Genomic DNA, 21265 nt, shown 5'->3' with positions numbered 1-21265 from the left:
GGCCGGTTAGCTCAGTTGGTTAGAGCGTGGTGCTAATAACGCCAAGGTCGCGGGTTCGATCCCCGTACGGGCCAGCAGCTTTTTCTGTAATTGATTTCGCTGCAGTTACTCTACACCCCGTTATACATTGTAACTTATTTGACACAAGGGAATTAAATGTTGACATCATCTCTTAAACTCCAGCAGTGATACCTACCGATTTTGTCCCTTCAAGAAAAATGGGGAAAGAAAAATAAAAATAAAAATTTGTGGAGCAAGTGACGTGAAGCTGTAAGACAGAATTTTTTTTTTTTTTTGAGTCGGAGTCTCACTCTGTCGCCCAGAGTGCAGTGGCAGCCTCGACCTGCTGGGCTCTGGCGATCCTTCTGCCTCAGCCTTCCAAGTGGCTGGAATTACAGGCGCGCGCTACCACGCCCGGCTAATGTTTTGATTTATTTTAGAGACGAGGGCTCACCAAGTTGCCCAGGCGGGTCTCGAACCCAGGGCTCAGTCAATCCACTCACCTCAGCCTCCCAAGGCGCGGGATTACAGACTCAGACAGAAATTTCAGCGAGTAGGAGGTAAACGTTTGACGGCCGCTGTCCATCTGAACTCTACTTTTCTTTTTTTTCTTTTTTCTCTTTCTCAGGATCCAGTCTACTGAGTCGCCGTGTGACTGTCACGTGATTCCTTTACCTGATGATCTTCTCGCCCTTGCATTACCTTTCAACAATTGTTGAATTGTTATTTGTTTTATTGCTAAGATCATCACATTATACATAACATATTTTTTGTTCTTTTTTTTTTTTCCTTCTAAACTATCAGTCGGCTTCCATCAAAGCTTTTGTCCATGAGGACAGAATTTCTTCTTTTTTCCTCTGGTGCTCCAGAGGAGAACAATTCTATTCAGTAAATATTTGTGTAGTGGCCATATGAAGACTCGCCATCAGAGTGTGTTTTTTTCAAATGTTGGGATTTTGTTTGCCAAACCTGACTGTTACATATAAAGGAAAAAAATCCTGTTAAGGTGTCCATTTACAGCAAAACAATGTAGTTGTAAAGGTCATGTCATTTTATAGAATACACAGAATGGCAGATATGAAAAATAAATGACAAATATAATCTTAGCAGAAAACAAAACAGACATTTCAGATTTGACAAAGGGACATTTTCAAAGTATAATGAAACCACCGCTCAATTCTTTTTAAAAAATCAAAGCTTATTTAAGAGAGAGAGCTATGTTTGTAGAGCACAGCCCTTTTGAACAAAATGAATGGCTGATCTTTTTCTAGTTAGGTTGACACAATCTATGGGAGATACTGCCATTGTTTGGTTGGCACTCAGAAGTGTGTTTATTGGAGTGAGTGCATCCCGGATTGCCTGACATTCAAAAGTAATGGGTTGGTTTGCCAAAGTGCACTCACAGACGTGATTATCATTGACAGATTATATTTATTTAAAACTGGTTCTTGTGGCTACTTGTTACGTTTACAAAACAATATCTTTTCCTAAGATTGTGGTTACTTTATAAGCTCAACATTATAATTTCTATTTTTTTAATCCAGTGGAATGTTCTCAAAATTTTAATTTGGCCTAGAAGTAATATCACATTTAAAAGTTTGTTTTTAGTAAGTAAGGAATGTGTCATAAAAATATTGATTTTATATCTGAGTCTCTCAATACATTTTAGACACCTTTGTTAACTTTCAGTTCAGTGATGGTGAAGCAGGTGTAGTTAGCACAGCATATAGCCCAGCTATAGAGAGGCGAGCTTCCATAGGCAGGCACAAGATAGATAACAAGGAATAGGATGGTCAAACGTCCAGGCACCTCTCTTATAGGAACACAACCTCCTTGAGCAACTCCCTATGGACCATGCATATCAGAGCTGCCCAGTCAGTGGAATGTGGGACTACTGGTACAGTAAGCCACAGAAGCAGTAGGGAATTACCAGAAGGACTGAGGCATTGTGTCCTAAGAAAAAAATCTAGTTAAGCAGATTTTCATTATCTCAAGTACTCTTTGTGATGCAAGTAAGCTTAGGAGTTAAACTTGCTACTACATTCTGGCAGTTTTATTGAATTAAAAGCCCCAGTTCTCCTCCTTTCCCTTTTATTCATGCTGTTTTTCATGTGACCTTGTGGTGTCCTTCCACTCTTTCTCTTAATTGAGCACTATGACTTTGGTCAATGAAATATCAGCAGATATGACAGGTTCTTGAATAAGCCTTTTGCTCTTTCTTCTTGCTTTTGTTTTGCTTGTTTTGTTTTTAAATATATTTTCATTTTTACAGTAGTTTACACTAAAATTGGGTGAAAATACAGAGAGTTATCACATGTGCCCTGCCAAGCTCACCTCTCCAACCTCCCTGATTATCAACAAGCCACACCAGAGGGGTACATGTGAGCAACTGATGAACCTACATAGACACATCATTATCATCCCAAATTCATAGTTTACATTAGGGTTCACTCTGGATGTCGTACATTCTGTGGGTGTGTATACAATGGTGGATATACAGTGAGTGTATCCACCATTACAGTATCATACACAATAGTTTCACTGCCCTAAAAAAATATTCTGTGTTCTACCTATTTATCCTTCCTTCCACCTGACCTCTGGCAACCACTAATCTTTTTACTGTCTCTAAAGTTTTGTGTCTTTTCCAGAGTGTCATATAGGTAGAATCATACACTATGCTTTCATATCATCTTCTTTCACTTAGTAATATTCGCTTACGGCTTCTTTATGTCTTTTAATGAATAGATAGCTCATTACTTTTTAAGCGCTGAAAAATATTACATTGTCTCAATGTACCACAGTTTATTTATGCATTCACAAGGTGAAGGACACCTTGACTGCTTTCACATTTTGGCAACTCTGAATAAAGCTGCTATAAACATCTGTGTGCAAGTTTTTGTGTGGACATGCTTTCAACTCCTATAGGTAAATACGAAAGAATGCAACTGTTGGATTACATGGTAAGAGTGTGTTTTAAAGAAACTACCAGACTGTCTTCCAAAGCGGCTGTACCATTTTGCTTTCCCACTGCAAATGAATGAGAGTTCCTGTTGTTCCGTGTCTTCATCAGCAATTGGTGTTGTCATTGTTTTGGATTTGTGCCATTCTGATAGGTATGTGGTGATGCCTATCAGAACAATGTGGTCATTATTGTTTTAAGTTGCAATTCTCTAATGACGTGATGTTGAGCACTTTTCCTGTGTTTATGTGACATCTGTATACATTCTTTGGTGAGGTATCTGTTCAGATCCTTGCCCAATTTTAAGTCAGGTCGTTCATTTTCTTATTGTTAAATTTTAAAAATTATTTGTATCTTTTGAATAACAGTTCTTTATTAGATATGATTATGCAATGTTTTCCAGTCTTGAACTTTTCTTCTCATTCTCTTAATAGTGTTTTTCACAGAGCAGAAGTTTTTAATTTTTGTGCAGTTCAGTTTATCAATAATTTCTTTCATGAATCATATCTTTGGCATTGCATTTAAAAAGTCACCACCAGACCCAAGATTGTCTAGAGTTTTTCTATTTTTTAGTTTTTATACTTTTGTGTTTTACATTTAAGTATGTGATATATCTTGAGTTAATTTTGCGAAGGATATAAGGTCTGTGTCTAAATTTTTTTTTTTTTGCATGTGGATATTAAGCTGCTTCAGCACCATTTGTTGAAAAGCTATCTTTTATCTATTGTATTGCCTGTCCTTCTTTGTCAAGATCAATTGACTAGATTTGTGTCAGTCTATTTCTGAGCTCTATATTTTGTTCTATTGATCTGTTGGACGTATCCTTTCACCAATATTACACTGCCTTGGTTACGGAAGCCATATTTGAAGTTGGATAGTGTCAATTGTCTTTGTTCTTCTCATTTTTACATTGTGTCAGATATTCTGGGTCTTTTGCCTCTTCATACACTTTTAGAGTCAGTGTTAATATCTGCAAAATAACTTGCTAGGATTTTTATTGGGATTGCATTAAATCTATAGAGCAATTTGGGAATAACTGACATCTTGACAATATTGAGTGTCCCCATTCATGAATATGGAATATCCTTTTATTTAGTCCTTTAATTTCTTTTATTAGAATCTTATAGGTTTTTTAAAAATATTATCCTGTACGTACTTTTTTAGATTTGTACCTAAGTGTTTCATTTTAGGGGGTGCTAATGTAAATGGTATTTTGTTTTTAATTTCAAATTCCACTTGTTTATTGCTGGTAAATAAGAAGGCAATGGACTTTTGTATGCTAACTTTGTATTGTGTAACTTTGCTGCAATTGCTGATTAGTTTTGTTTTTTTTTCCCCTACTTGCTTTTGTTCCAGGTTATTGCCAGGAAAACTTGCCTGGGTTTAGCATGCTAGAGAATAAGAGATGTGTGGAGATTGAATGATTATTGTTCATTAGATACATATGTGAGTCAGCCCCAAAGAGGAACAGTCTGGTCAGTCACAACCTATTAAGTAACCACAGACTAGTGAGCTAAATAAATCCTAATTGTTTTAACCTTTGGAATTGAGGTGATCTGTTAAGTTGTGTATTTGTGTGAACAGATAACTGACATGTACTTTCAAATATCATTCATTCTACTCCACTGAAGTTAGCCTCTTTGCTATTCCTCTAATACAAAAAGTATACTCCATATCAAAATCTTTGTGGGCACTATTTCCTATATCTGGAATGACTTTACATACATGCCCCCGGGGCTAATTAATTTTCTTCCTTCATATTTTTGCTATAACTAATATTCACTTCATTTACAAACTGAAAACAAAAATACAACTCTATTGTTCAAACTTGACTAATTTTCTCCTTAGCATTTTTTTTATATCTTCTAGTATTTTATATATACTTTAAAAAGAAATGTTATGTAACCCTGCCACTAGAAAGGAAAGAGATTTCTACCAATTTGTTCATTGGTATTATCCCAGTGCTTAGTGCAGTATCTGACACATAGTATACATTCAATAGATATTTATTGAATTAATGAGTGTCTAAAAAGAAGAGAAAATATACTTGAAGAGAGGTTGGGGGAGTGGAACAAATATTACCTTGGGCCAGACTCTCCAGATTTGTTGGATCATTAGAACTAGAAAGGCACATTTCCTTTTTTGAAAGGTCCCTCCATCTCCTTTTCTTCCTTCTAATATCTGGAAGCTAGGTGGAGTGGAGTTACCCGAATTGGGTTTAGAAATAAGGTTATCTATACTCCAGCAAGAAGTACCTCTTAATTTCATAGACTCTATTTCCATAGATTATCTAGATTATCTTAACCCCACTCAAGGGTAGTAGTTCATTGACCTATATTCTAACCACTTGGAATTTATATGAATCAGTAAATCTTTTCTTTTTTCTTTTTTGAGTTGGAATCTGGTTCTGTCGCCCAGACTGGAGTGCAGTGGCCGCTCCCGGCCACCGCAACCTCAACCTGCTGGGCTCCGGCGATCCTTCCGCCTCAGTCTTCCAAGTAGCTGGAACTACAGGCACACGCTACTACGCCCGGCTAATTTTTTTGATTTTTTATTGTAGAGATGAGGTCTCATCACGTTGCCCGTGCGGGTCTCGAACCCACAGGCTCAGGCAGTCCACTCACCTCAGCCTCCCAAGGCGCGGGATTACAGGCTGAGCCACCAAGTCCGGCTTCAGTAAATCTTTAAGTGTTTTTCTCTTTGAGTCTATTATGTGTCTGTCTACTATCTAACTATCTCTACTTTTTCCAGTTTCAATTTTCCCCCTAAAAATTCATGTGGACTATCTATCTAAATACTCAAATCCCTTTTGAGACCGTGTTTCTTTCTTTTTTTTTAAATTGAAGACTAGCTCATGGTCTCTTTACCGGTCACTTGGTGGCCTATTGACTAACTGCCTTTGTGAGCTGTGGCCCAATTTCATATGGCTAAAGATTGAGAGTTAGCATCGCATGTTCGAAAATATAGCTACTTTCAAAGAGTATAGATCACTTTTGCGAGAGCAAGGCTAAAGATGGAGCAGGTATCTATTAAATGACACTAATGACATGGCAAGTTATTGGACTGCCAATTCTGTTACTCTACAGTGGACATCTCATGATTCTTTCTACCATTTTACATTTTAGCATAACTATTCTAGATTTAGTCTTCATGCATCTTTATCTTGAAAAGGAAAAATAACAGAGAAGAGAAACAGGAAATCAACATTTATTAGTGACATGTTGCTATCAGAGAGTTTTAGAAAATTCTTCATTCTCTTCAAGGGAGAGTAATTTTCTCATACTCCTATCAGTGAATTACTAATGATTAAAGAGAGTTTTATCTGCATTGAGTTAAGCGATTCTTTCCTGACCATTGGATCATTTCTATGAACATTCAAATATACCATTTGACCCCATCTTTAAAAAGTTTCTCTTGACTCAACATTTTCCTCAAGTTAGTGCCCCATTTCTCAGATGACTTTATTTTAAAAATCTACACGGAGTTATTCAAATTTACTCTCTGCAGTTTCCTCCCTTTCTTTTTTTTTAACCCACTACCTTCAAGGTTTTTTTTTTTTTTTTTTTTTGGCACCATCACTTCATGGAAACTTATGATTAATAACACTGATGACTTCTACATGTCTAAAATAAATGATCACTTCCAAGTCCTTATTTTTCTTGTATTGCAAGGGCACAAGAAGCACACGATTCTACTTAAAACATTTTTTTATCTGACTTCCAAGACACTGCTCTCTTGATTGTCTTTCTACCTCACTGGCTCCTCGTTATCAATAGCCTTTGTTTTCTCTCTTCTCCCCAGTCAGCTTTGCGATGAAATGTCTCAGGACTCTGTCCTTGGGCCTGTTTCCTATACACATTCATTCATTTATTTTGGGGGTTTAAATAATGTCTGTATGACTACTATTCACAAATTTGAATCTGCAGTTTAGACCACTTCATTAATCTCTAGATTTGTATATTCAACTGGTTTCTCAGCATTACATTTGGATGTTTTATACTATACTAGTTAGTATGTCTAAAACTGAACTCCCATTTTTTCCCTTAATAATTCTACTACATCTAGTTTTCCCCATTTCAGTTAATGGTTACTCTGTCCTTTTATTATTTTTTATGCAAAAAAAGGAACTTAAGTGTTGTCACTGATTCTATTCTTTTACTCCTCACAATCATTTTCTCTGAAATTCCCCTTGGCTCTATCTTTAAAATATATCCAGAGTCTGGCTACTTCTCACCACCTTGGTTCCCACCAGCCTGTCCAAACCACAATCATCTCTGACAAAGGGGACTTAACAGATCTCCTTGATTCAATTTTTTTTCTCCCTACTAAGTATTTTCCACCGAGCTGGCAGAAAGACCTTTAAAAAGATACGTCACTTCACTGTTTAAAGTCCAACTTTCCATCTTATCAGAGTAAAGCCCAAATTCCTTTAACAATGGCTTAATAAGTCTTGATCTGTCACCTCCATTCTGTTGCTTTTTTTGCTATTTTCCACTGCTTACTCTGCTGCAGTTGAAGTTGATTTTTTTTATCCTCCTTTCAAAAACCAGTCACATTTCTGCTTCAAGGCTGTTCAATTCTTCTTGCCTTGAAGAGTACTGCATCTCTTCCCGTGCACAGCCAACTACAACCAGGCGCGGTGTTTTCTAAATTTAATGGAAGGGATAAGACGCACACAAAGAGTAGAGGGCCAGGTGAGAAAGCAAGTCCCAACTCTGCTCCTGTTACATTATTCTTTGAATTGAAAGTCTTGGACTGAAAGAGAGCGCAAAAGTTTGAGATTCAGGGGAATCTACAAAAACTCATCCCTTGTTCCCGCCCGGTTTCGAACCGAGGACCTTTCGCGTGTTAGGCGAACGTGATAACCACTACACTACGGGAACTCGCTTTCCAGGCTTCTTCTGCATTTATGAATTAGCTAAAAAGAACCTTTTTTGGTATGTTCTTACCTCTCTGCTGTGATCTTCATTTCTCCATGACTGAAAATTAAGCAGGACATGAGTGTCCTTGAGTGTTTTCTCCTACATACAGGTAGCCGGCCGGACTTTGGCAATGATTATTCATTAAAATGCCTACTTACTCCTAAATGAGACACTTTCTCGAGGCTTGAAGCAAAAGAAAGAGGCAGTGTTCATGCAAAGGTGTTTAACAGGAAGTAAATAGCCTGTATATATTTGGAGAAGTTTAAAATCAAGACAGAAAAACTTTTTTCATTAGGACCTATTACCAGTGAGCAAATATGTATATATTGTATATGCTTATTGGCAATAAAAATATCTATGTATATGTACACATACATATATATATACTTCATACACTAAGTATTTTTGTTGTTTCATGTGTATATATTGTCAGCTTCCTCACCCATATAATTCTTACACCAAGTGAAAAATATCTAAGAGAACAAATGTGATGAATTCTAAGAGAATTGATACAAAATTCTGCCAAGTTTGACAAAGATTTTCATCAAAGAACAGCATATTTAATCAGCAACTGCTATTTGCTAGGAACTAAAATACAAGCTTCCTGAGGAAAAGGGTATTTTGTTTGTTGTGTCCATTGCTTTATTCTCTTACTTATAGCTTGTAATAGGAATTCAAGTAATATTCTTTGAATGAATGAATGAATGAATGAATAAAAACCAGGTAAAAATTAAAAATTCAGTTTGGGACATTTAAACTTACCTTCCCCAGTGTATTCTACCTGAAGGGTTCTTCAATCTTGTGCCAAATGAGATGCATATGAATATATGATTACTTAGCACTTAAAATATCCTCCTTACCTGAACTTGTGATGAGAATGTTTTCAGGTCTGTTTATGTAGCCCATTTGTTGTTTGTCTTCTGCTATTTCTAAGATTTGTTTCTGTCCTCCACAGCAGCAGCATTCTGTCTTAGTGTAGTGGTTATCACTATGTGTTATATGTAGAAGGTCCTGGTGTTGCTCTGCAGGAGATCTTAAATAAACCAAGCACTGATTCCTTTGTCCTACGTCTCTAAAAACAAACACAAAGCACATAAAACTTTCTTTTTAAGGATTACATGTATAGGTGCATATACATATACTCGGTCACATCTCATAGTTGTATAATATCCAAGATTATACACATACTACACTTTCTCTATCTACTGTTCAGTGATGGCATCAAGACTGAATCTGATTCTGAAAGACCAAAAACAATGCAGCAATTAACATCCACAAATGATATACTTGTAACATGGGAAAGGGGCATATACACCTAGAAGCAATATCTGGATCCTTGGCTCTTATGTAAAAAGTATTAGACCACTTTCCAGAATGGCTGCATCAGTATAGACTTCTACCAGCAGGATATGAGGGTTGTTATATCCCCATTTCTGCAATAATTGACACATCCAGCTTGGAAATTCTTCCAATCTAGTGCAGGTTGAGTAATACCTCATTTATTTCGCATATCATACATAACCAATAATTTTAGTCTTAATTCACAGGTGATTCTACTATATGAGTGCATGTTAAAAAGCACAACAATAAAATAATACAAAAACTCTTGTGTGTGTCAATGTATAAGAAACTCCTTTATCTGATATGTCCTTTCCTGCACAACCTTCAACCTTCCCAATTCAGCTGTGATCCCAGCAGTGACAGGCCTGGATTACCTTTAACATGCAAAAGCAAAACTCTTTCAGATCATCTCTTTGTTCTCTGGCACAGAATATCTGAATGAACCAATGAATTGAATGATGAGTTCCCCTGGCTTTCTCAGACACTGGGGGAGATATGTCTGTGAACCTAGCAAGCTCCTCCCAACAAGAACTGGACTCTTTCTACATCAATGGTTTTCAGTCTGGAGAAGAGTTATCCTTGGACCTTCTACAGTTGTGTGGTATAGCTGACACAACCCTCTCATATTACTGTTTTTTCTCCAGTAAGCAAAATGACAGAAAAGTGTTTATTTATTTACTTATTTGTGTTGCATAGTTTTTATAAATCAATTTTATTCCAAACTCTACTTCAGGATTTAACTTCATCTCTGGTTCCAGAATTCTTCACAATATCCTTCAAACACCCCTCTGGGACCCAAGGTGTTTTTTTGTTTTGTTTTTAATTTGGAGTCTCACTCTGTTGCTCAGGCTGGAGTGCAGTGGCATGATCATGTCTCAACCTCCTGGGCTCAGGCAATCCTCTGACCTCAGCCTCCTGAGTAGTTGAGACTACAGGCACGGATCACCACGCCAGGCTAATTTTTTTCTCCTCCTCAGCCTCCCAAAGTACTGGAATTACAGGTGTGAACCACTGCTCCTCATCTTTAATGAGTTCCTAACACACCACTCCATCCTTAAAGTGTCTGTAAATGTCCTGCTGACTTGATAGATTATGTGCAGTTGGCTCAATGCCCAGTAGGTACTCAGGAAAGAAGTTTCACTTGAGGGCAGTTAGAACTCTTGGCTAAAATACTCCCTTATTAAAACCAGCGTCACGATTCAACTATATGTGTGCATCAGCATTTTGTCTCGATACAACTACCCTTGCTTTGATATAATTACCCTTCGATTCTAGATATGAAGCCCTTACCTAGACAACCAGATTCAGCGGGTTTGAAATGGGGGCTAGGATTCAGCAGACAAAACATTGCTCTCAGATGAGGAATAAAAAGTGTAGACTGCATCTTTGGTGGAGATGAGAAATGGTTCATGCAACTGCATTCCCTCCACTCCTATTATTTCGCTTTCTTTTCCTCCTAGGTTATTCTTTCCAGATCCACTAAAAGAAGTGTCTTCCCTTGAGAGTAGATGATGACAAAGTGAGCCGGGTCAGGAAAAATGAGTGAGTATTCCTGTAGCATCCTGTAACATCTTCATTTTAATGCAAGTCCACAAATTCAGGCATGGTTCCTCTTTTCCTAACAACCAGTATAATGCATGGCACAAATTAATGATTAAATAATGCTTTTTGAAATAAGCTTTTTGTTGTTTATTTCCCGGACACTCTTGTAAGACGGGTACCAAATTTCACAGGTATAAAATTATTATTTTCCAGATTAGAAATTCTAACCTAGTAAAACTTGGCACAAGCAGGCTTTCCCTGTCACCGGGATGGCCGAGTGGTTAAGGCGTTGGACTTAAGATCCAATGGACGTGTGTCCGCGTGGGTTCGAGCCCCACTCCCGGTAGTTCCGTGGGTGCTGTAGGTTTTACCTTGAGGATTAAGATTACTTCTATTCTCGAACACAAACATAACGGAGAGCATTACGAAATGTTCGCTCTTGTACTTTGTTTATCCTCAACTTTTTTTTTATCCACTACTTTTTTTATCCTCAAGTGTGAAGAGAGTACTTCGATGAGCAAGCAATATTAAGTAGGTATTTTAGTACCTCTCTATCACTATACTGTTAATCTATAGGAATTGGGAAGGAGAGCGTAAATTGACGTTCTGCCTAAAGAGACTTGAATTCAGCAGACAATTCAGTTACAAGACAAAGGAAATTGTGAAATTATTTGCTCATATGTTCTCTCTGGCACTGAGACAGGAAAAGAAAGTGAATCCCATCTACATTGTGTCTTCATATTTCCAGATAGTAAGACTCAATTCCAACTCTTCACTAAGGTTAAGGTTCCCGAAGTTCCTTACATAAAACAGACTCAAGTGGGAAGAATCATTCCAAATGCCAGCAAGATTGCAAAAGGTCAATCGTCTATCAGAGTAGAAGTGTTCAGTCAATATATTTTAGGAAACACTAATAAACAAGTAATGTACTTTCCAATTTCCATCAATGGCCAAGGGACAGTTTGCCAACGTAAACCAATCCTGAAGAAAAGGGAATGAAAGAATTCTTGGGGAATGAAAGAATCCTCCTTGGTATGTTCACAGTTTTATAAAAGAAAGATATTTAATAAGATGGTCTTTATATATTTAATGGAAAACTGTCCTTGGACCTGATGATGACAATTGTTCGACCCCTGCCTTTTTTCGGATTTGCTCCTGTCTTTCTCCACAGTGATATTGGACCTTAATGTCATAGTTATCATTTTTGCATTACAAGTTTGATGAGAAACTACTAAGTTGTTTTCCATGCCGTCATACTATTTTACATTCTCACCAGCAATGTATTAGCATTTAAGTTCCTCTTCATTCTCACCAATACTTGGTGTTTTCAATTTTTTAAAAGTGTTTAGCCATTCTAGGGAAAAAATATATGTATCTTACTGTAGTTGTAATACGTATTTTCCTAAAGATCAAATAATATTTTCATGTGTTTCTTTGTTAGCTGTATATAGTCTTTGGTAAAGTGTGTGCTCAAATATTTGTTCATTTATAATTGGTTTTCCTATTATTGAGCTCTGGGGGTTTCTATTTCTTTTCTGGACATACTGTGATAATCAGATATGTATTTTACACATTGTTTTCTCATTGTACAACTTAGTTTTTCGTTTTCTCAACAATGACTTTTGCAGAAAAGTTTTCAATTGGATAAGACCTAAGTTGTCAAGTTTTAAGGGGTAGGGTAATGCTAACCTAATGTCACAATTTTTTTTTTCATTTATATATTCTATAAGTTGCTCTGTTTTAGGTTTTGCATTTAGATTAGTAATCTATTTTTTGAGTTAATACTAGTAAGAGATGCAAATTAAGGTTCTTTTTAAATTAATTATTTTTTGCATATGGATGTCTGATTGTTCCAGTGTCATTTGTTGAAAAGACCATCCTTTCTCCAATAAATTGTCTTTGCAACTTTGTCAAAAATTAATTGACCACATATGTGACAATCTACTGGACTCTGGACTCTTCTTCTGTTATATTAATGTTTGTGTCTATGCTCTTCTCAATATAATACCATCTTGTTTTATTGTAGCTTTATGTTCAGTCTTGAAATCACTTAGTGTAAGTCAGTCAACTTTTTTTCTGAAAAGTTATTGGCCATTTTGTTTTGTTTTTCCATATACATTTTAGAAAAACTCGTTATTTATACAAACAAAATTTTCTTTGCCATTGAGATCTGCCGCTGTGTTCCTAACAAGCAACTATTCTGAACGCTAAGTCCCAGGCTTCACGTGGACGGTAAAGAGGCGGTGGATCGGGAGCTCAAGAAAGCCTCGCACCCCCCCTTAGGGATTACGCCAACACAGAGCTCCCGCCAACACAGAGCTCCCGACTTCTCAGACTGCGTGTCAAATAAACCGAAAGTTACGGTGGGATTTGTGAGAATGACGTTTTCTGACTCAGGTAAGAAAATATCGAAAACCGCTGTGAGCAGGATTTGAACCTGCGCGGGAAGATCCCATTGGATTTCGAGTCCAACGCCTTAACCACTCGGCCATCACAGCCTACTCTACGAGTACAATTATGCCTTAAAAATACACAAGGCTTTTCTATCAGAGTTAGCCACTTTTGCTTATTTGGCATTTTCCTTTCAGCAGTACACAAAAAGATATCACTCCCCAGCCTCCCTCAACAGATCTCTCCACTCAGCTCCTTCCCAGCCTGACCCCACTTGACTCCATTCAGGTCACAGGCTGTTAAATCTCACCTCTTGGAAAGAAAGCAGTATTCCAGCATCCCTAAATCCTTGTTTTTATTTTTATTATTGTTACTTTTTACAGTCTTCATGCATTGCCTCGTTTGGCTTCATCATTCTGGCGGAATGAAGGAGGTGTGTTAAGTGTGCCCAGATGCTATTCAGTTGTGCTCTCCACAGATAATACACTACGCATGGCCGCTATGGAGACTGATAAGATCTACCATTGTTTCAAATGCACATGCTCTTTGAGGCAACATTTTCACAAACGTGCAAGATATGCTTGCACACATGAGAGATTATATTGTACTGAAGCTTATTCTCTGCAATATTATTTGTAATTGCAAGACTGGGAAAAATCTAAGTACTTCAAGTATTATTAAATATTATTCATTAATTTACTAAATCATTCAGAATTTTTTAGTTAGATAAATTATCACACAATGACACAGTGAAGTATTATACATATTTTTAAAAAATGAGCCATTGCCTTGCTAAGCTATGGTGTGGTCATATGGTTTGTAACCTATGGCCAGGTTATGTTTTCTTAAATTTTGGCCCCTTCCCTTACCTTGGGGAGGTGAATCACCTCTCTCTCTAATTTACTTTCTAAATACACTATATTCTTTAATCTAAAAAAAAAAAAGGAAAAGAAAATTAAACAAATCATTATGTATGTGTGTATATATATATTTATAATATTTTTAAAATATATTTTATTTTAAAGATGTGGTGTACAACTCAGGACTAGGTATTCAAGTGGACATTGTACAGGTAAAGTTTGAGTCTCCCTTTGGTCCCCAGTATGTATATGTATTTTAACATGAAGTTCAGAGCAATGCGTATAGAATATACCATAAGAGACATATTTCATATGATTTTAAACTTAGAAACCAACTACTTCCAGCAGCCATGACTACTTCTAGTCGATTGACTGCAAACGAAAAGAAGAGGGAAGCTGTGGCAGAAAGTGCCCATGGCCTCCAATCATCTCCTGGGTTCAGACTACTCGTTCCTGGTTTTCTCAAAGAGACATTTTTGGTCACCGGGAGACGAGTGTCAGGGACGACAGTTGTACAAATAGGGAAACGGGCATAGACTAGCACGGGAAAGTCTTGACATCAAATTCTCTAGGTGTTTCCCTAGCTTTCCATGGTGGGAATTTGTGCAAGAACAGAGAACCTGCGTGAAAAGCTTAGTTATGGTTGTTTTTGATTTCGCAAATAGAAAAGAGGGAAAGGAATGCACCATAGCGATGATTATTTCCTAAACAGACACATAGTCAACATGTTTAGGAAGGGCAAACCTCTCTTAATTCTGAAAGAGGTAAAGATGTTGTGCGGAAGTTTCCGTAGTGCAGTGGTTGTCACGTTTGTCTCACATGCGGAAGGTCACCGGTTCGGGACCGTGCGTAAGCACGTTCCACCCACCTGTGGGTGTACGTTATCAGGCTTCTTGTGTTTTTTCCAACTTCCTTATATATACTGCGCAGGCGTGTGGTTTCGTCGCCGCACAGTAGCTTGTCTCCTCTCCCTTCCCTCTCTGCCGGGCTCCCTCGGGGTCAGAGTGTCCTTGGAACAGTATCAGACTTAACTGCCTAGCAGGCGCCGCCAAAACTTGGATTTCTGTGAAAGGCAACAGCTCCACCTTGAAATCAAGTGGCGACAACTACCCGGGAGTCAGACAAGTATATCAACTGCCATCCCCAATTTCCCAATTTCTCTCTTGTTAGATAAACGTTTTTAACAAAAATCTACTGACTCCATGCACCGTGGGAGGAGAATGTTGCAGTGGGCCGGAGTGTGCTGGAAGTCAATGCAAAGTCCATGTCCTCAAGAACCGACAAAGACACCAGGCTAGCTAGTTTCTGATGTTCCCTATTCCCTCCCAGCCCAGGACGCAGGTGGCGGTGGGTTTCCATCTGAGCCTCTACGCTTAATAGCACTTGTTAAAACATGGTAAGGAAGACATTTGGAGACTTCAATACCCCTCTCAAATTGGTAGAATCACTGGACGGAAAATCATGAAGGGTATTGAAGAACTCATCACCACCAACCAACAGGATCTAATTGACATTACTAGAACACTCTACTCAACAAAACCAATATACATTCTTTTCAAGTACCCATGGAACATTTGTCAAGTTAGGCCATAAGGGATTAAACAAACTTCAACAAGTTTAAAAGAACTGAAATAATGCAGTAGAAGTTCTCTGACCACAAAGAAATCAAACTAAAAGTCAATAACATAATTATAATAGGAAAATCTCCAAAAAACTGGAGAATAAAATAATATACTTTAAATAATTTATGGGTCAAAAATAAAGTTTTAAGGAAAATATTTTAAAATGAAATTAACTAAATGAAAATGAAACTAAACATAGCAATATTTTGTCACACATCCAAGTAGTACTGACAGAGTAATTTACAGTACTACAAACTGTATCAGGACCTAAAAAAAGTTTCAAATTAATATCTATGCTCTCATCTCAAGAATGCAGGAAAAAAAAAAAAAAAAAGAAGAGCTAAATGAACCCAAAGCAGAAAGAAATATAAAAAGAGAATATTAAAGAAGAAGAGCTAAATGAACCCAAGGGAAAGAAATATTAAAAATAATATCAGAAATTAGTGAAATTAAAACAGAAAAACAATAGAGAATAAAACAGAGAGCTGGTTTGTTGAAAAGATCAACAAAACTAACAAACATCTACCAAAACGGACAAATTAAAAAAGAAAGGACACAAATTACCGATATAAAAAATAAAACACAGGATATCAGTATAGATCCTGCAAACGTCAAAAGGATAATTACGACAATTATAGGACACAACTCTACACACAAAAATTTGACAACTTAGTTGAAATAGACCAATTTCTCAAAAATTACAAGCTATCACAATTTATCCAATATGAAATACATAATTTGAATAACCTTTTGACCACTAAGCAAATTGAATTCATAATTTTAAAACTCTGGAGAAAAGAAATGTAGAAACCTGGATAATTTTACTGGAGAATTTTGCCAAAGATTTAAAGAAAAATTAATAACCATTTTATGGACTCTTTTCTAGAAAATACAAGAGGAATGAATACTTCTAGTTCATTTTATTAACCTAGTGTTATAACCTGATGTCAAAACCAAACAAAGATAGTATAAAAAAAAAAATACAGCTCATATACTTTATTAACATAGACACAATAATCCTTAACACAATATTTGCAAATAGAATATAGTAATATATAAAAAGAATTATATGCTATGACTGTTATGGGCTGAATTATGTTCTCCCAAAATTCATATTCTGAAGTTCTAACCCCAGTTCCTCAGAATGTAACTGTATTTGGAGATGAGGCGTTTAAAGAGGTAATTAAGGTAAAATTAGGGCATGTGGGTGAGCCCTAATACAATATGATGGTGCCCTTATAAGAAGAGATGAGCACACCGGCAACACACTGATTGAGGGTAGCCATGAGAGGGCGCAGGAAGGCAACCTTCTGTAAGTCAAGGAGCGCAGCCTTAAAAGAAACTGAGCCTGCCAACACTTTGATCTTGGACTTCTAGCATCAATTATAAGAAAATAAATTTCCATTTTTTAAGTCACCAAGTCCTTGGTATTGTCTTATTGCAGCCCTAGCAAATTAATACATTGACCAAGTAGAGTAAAATTATGGTTCAATAATTGAAAATCAGTCAATGTAATGTGCCTTAATAACACCCAAGAAGAAAACCACATGATCATATTAGTTGATTTGGAAAAAAATTAAAAACTCAATAATTATTAAAATAAAAAGTCTAAAAAATATAGAAATAGGGGAACTTCCTCAACTTGTTGAAGAGCATCTACAAAAGCCCTACAGCTAATGTTATAATAATTGAAGCAATTGGACATCCATAGGAACAAAAATGAAACTGTATTTGACCCCTTATACAAAATTACATCGAAATGGATCACAGACTTAAATGTAAAATGTATTACTATAAACATTTTAGAAAAATAAAAAGGCAGGATGCAGTGGCTCATGCCTGTAATTCCAATGTTTGGGAGGCAGAGGTGGGAGGATGGTTGTAGTGAGCAATGATCACTCCAACCTCAGTGATACTCCAACCTCAGATACAGTGAAACCGTATCTCTAAAAAAAGTAAAAAGGAGAAAATCTTTAGAGAATTCTTAGACTGGATACCAAAATCATCATCCATAAAAAGAAAAACTGAAATTGGACTTCAAAATAAAAAACAAATTTGCTCTGCTGAAGATTTTAATAAAAAGATGAAAAAAAAAACCGTGCTAGAGACTGGAAGAAAATATTCACAAACAACATATTCAATAAAGGACTAGAATCTAGAACATACTACATAAAAAATTCTCAGGGGTCAATCTCAGTGGTTCATGCCTGCAATCCCAGCACTTTGGGAAGCTGAGGCAGGAGAATTATTTGAGCCCAGAAGTTTGAGACCAGCCTATGCAACATAGTGAGACCTCATCTCTAAAAAAATAAAAAAAATAGCTGGTTGTGGTGGTGCGTGTCTGTAGTCTTAGCTACTCAGGAGGCTGACAAGGAAGGATCCCCTGAACCCTGGAATTTGAGGTTGTGGTGAACCGTGATTGTTTTACCACTGCACTCCAGCTTGGGAGACAAAATGAGAACCTCAACTCAAAACAAACAAAACAAAACAAAGCAAAGAAAAACCCCCAAACTCTTAGAACCCAGTTCAACAGTAACAAAACAAAAGATTCAACTAGAAAATGGTCAAATGGTATGATGAGATATTTTACTAAGGAGGATATATAAACGAATGAGAAATAAGTCCATGAAAAGAGAGTCAACGTCATTAGACATTAGGAACATCCAAAATAATGCCAGTGATATATCACTACATGCCTATTAGGATGGTTAAAATAAAAATACTGATAATACCAAATGCTGATGACAAAGCAAAAAAGCTTGATTACTCATTTTATAGGCTCAGTTGTGTCTGCCCAAATTTGTATGTTGGAGCCCCCTAACTCTCAGTACCTTAGAATGTGACAGTATTTGGAGATATTGTATAATCTTTAGAAAGATAAGTTAAAATAAGGTCATTAGGGTGGACTCATTCAATCTGACTGGTGTCCTTGGAAGTGAGAATCCAAACTTTTAAAAATTGTTTTCTTGTTGCTAACTTCACAATGCAGCTTGTAGGAATTCTGTACTTTTTTCTTTATTTTCCTTTTTGAGGTCCCCCTACACAATGATCCTATGATTATCATTAAACATATATTCATTGCTCTAATCATGTCCTTGCTTGAGAAATTTCAGAGGCTAATCTTGGAACAAACTGCACTTGCAGCCTCATGGTTCAGAAATCACTGGTACCTGGTGACCTTATGGCACGATTAGAAGTCACCCTCAGGAGGTTAATCTATAACCTGACCACAATTGAGATGACATTCAGTATCTCAATTGGCGATTCAGGATAATAATCGAAGCAAGACACATAACCCCTGTATTCTGCACCACCCCCAAATTCCCCTTATTCCATGTTTTCCCTATAAAATCCCTTACCCTCAGCCAAGATTCTGAAATGGTTTCTCTGAGGCATGATCCTGGCCATTTCCCCATTTGCTAACTTTTGGAATAAAGTCACATTACTTGTACTACATCTCATGCATGTTCGCTTCGGCCTGCAAGTGACAAGTAGCAGAACTTGCAATCTGCAACATCCTTATAAGAAGAAGAAACACCAAGAGCACGCATGCACAGAGGGACAACTATGTGAATAGCAAGAGGGCAGCAGTCTGCAAGCCACAGGCCTCAGAAGAAACTAATCCTGCAGTCACCTTCATCTTGGACTTCCAGCCTCCAGGACTGTGAGAAAATATACTTCTATTGTTTAAGCCACCCAGTCTGTGGCATTTTGTTATGGCAAACTAATACATGTATAAATTGCTGTGGGAAATGTAATATGGTACAACCACTCTGGAAAACCGTTTGACATTTTCTTTAAAAACTAAACATGAACCCACCATGCAACCAGGCAGCTGCACTTCTTGACATTTACCCCATGAAATGAATATTTATGTTCACATAAATAACTATTCTTGAATATTTATATCAATCATATTCATACTTGCCAAAACCTGGAAACTATCCAAATGTTCTTCAATGAGAGAATAGTTAAACATCTATAGCATGGAATACTACTCAACAATACAAGGAAATCAACTATTGATACCTGTAAGAACCTGAATAAATCTGCAGAGAACTTTTGAATGGAAGAAAAATTCCAAAAGGTTATATATCATATGATTACATAACATTCTTGAAATAACAAAACTATAGAAATGGAGAATAGATTAGTAGTTGCCAGAGGGAAGGCAATTAAAAAGGGAGGGGAGATGAGTATAGTTATAAAAGGGTAATGTGCAGTATCCTTATAATGACAGTCTTCTGTGTCTTGACAGTTTTAAGGTCAATATTCTGGTTGTGATAATGTGCTATAATTTTGCAAGATGTTACTATTAGAGGAAATTGGGAAAAGGTAAAAGACGGTGGCGCACAGTGAGACTCAACATCCATTAAGGCCAAGAGATTCAATGGGTCGAACGCGGTGGCTACAGGACCTGAGGGTCAGGCTGTAGTGCCGAGGCAAGGGTGTGGCGGCTTTTATAGGGGCTTAGGGTGACCTGTCTGTCGTCTATAGGTCGGCTGGCAGAGCTTCACGTAGGTTGGTGGATTTTTCGCGGCGCGGGAAAGGGTGCGGAGGGAGAACAAAGGAAGGCACCGTTTCAATCGCCATTTTAGTTTGCCGGGTTGCCGTTTCCAGGAAAGGGAGGGGATGTGGCTTTACTTGTCGCTTGGCGGTGGCTCTTCAAAAGGTACATGAAATCTTTCCATATTATTTCTTAGCATTGCATGTAAATCTACAATTAACTCAAGATGTTACCAGACTGAACTGGAGTCTGCTTGCCTGGCACAGTAAAGTCAGACACGGATACCTAGATTTACAGAGGGAGGAAAGAACATTTTTTTTTTTTTTACAAGGGACCAAGAAAGGAAAACAGGTAGCTAATCCCTAAAACTGCAACTCCTCGTTGGTTTTCAAGTCAGGACTTTTAAAGGCAAGGGTACTTTTCAAGAAAGCAGAATTTGCAGGCAAAATCATAAAACGATACACAGAGGTTATACATTGGTTTGGCCTATGGGGGTGACTTTCTCCAGGCTCCTCAGGAAGAAATTTAGAACAAAGAACACGCTGTCAGAGTTAAGTCCTCAGTTCCCCATTACCTGAGGTCTACATGATAGTTGGCATGTTCCACCTGGTGGGGGTTTCTGAAGAACAACTCAAGAATATATGTTAAGATGCTATCTTTTAGTTTCTATAGGAAACAAAAATACCTTGTGACTCTGACTTGCTCTGGAAACTATTGTTCACTATCTTCTTGCTAATCAGACTGTTTGTTTACTTTTCAAAGCTAGCTAGGTGCCTGAAATTTACCTCGAAGGGACTCAAGAGTTTTCCTTAATTTCCATGCTTGGGGTTGGGGAATGGCCCCTAAGGAGGATCCCTGTTCTATCTCAAAGATACAAAATTGAATTTTAAAAACTATCAATTATTTGTCTAAGACTTTTAGATCTCAAAAACATTTTTATAATGTTGTTTCATTTGCTCTCAGTCTTTTATTGTGTGTGTGTGTGTTTTTCTTATCTATTTGAGTGTGTGTGTTTTTATTGTGTGTGTGTGTTTTTCTTATCTATTGTGTGTGTGTGTATGTTTTTCTTATCTATTTGGTATTTGGTGCGTTTTTCTTATCTATTTGTCCTTCATTCCCCC

At 37.1% G+C, this 21265-nt stretch overlaps 4 non-coding genes across 4 annotated transcripts; 2 read left to right on the top strand and 2 right to left on the bottom strand.

The window, feature by feature from the left end:
• On the top strand, positions 1 to 74 carry TRNAI-AAU. Its single transcript has one exon. It is a non-coding gene; the product is annotated as a tRNA-Ile (tRNA).
• Positions 75 to 7769: 7695 nt separating this feature from the next.
• TRNAV-AAC lies at positions 7770 to 7842 on the bottom strand. The gene has a single exon. It is a non-coding gene; the product is annotated as a tRNA-Val (tRNA).
• A 3185-nt stretch (positions 7843 to 11027) lies between these two features.
• TRNAL-UAA lies at positions 11028 to 11110 on the top strand. The gene has a single exon. It is a non-coding gene; the product is annotated as a tRNA-Leu (tRNA).
• A 2070-nt stretch (positions 11111 to 13180) lies between these two features.
• On the bottom strand, positions 13181 to 13262 carry TRNAS-CGA. Its single transcript has one exon. It is a non-coding gene; the product is annotated as a tRNA-Ser (tRNA).
• Between the last annotated feature and the right edge of the window lie 8003 nt (positions 13263 to 21265).

This window comes from Carlito syrichta, unplaced genomic scaffold (genome assembly GCF_000164805.1).
Source record: "Carlito syrichta isolate Samal-C Ts95f unplaced genomic scaffold, Tarsius_syrichta-2.0.1 Scaffold315432, whole genome shotgun sequence".
NCBI classification, from domain to species: Eukaryota; Metazoa; Chordata; class Mammalia; order Primates; family Tarsiidae; genus Carlito; species Carlito syrichta.
Note: the sequence above shows the minus strand (reverse complement) of the source record. Positions and strands in the feature narration are given on the sequence as shown.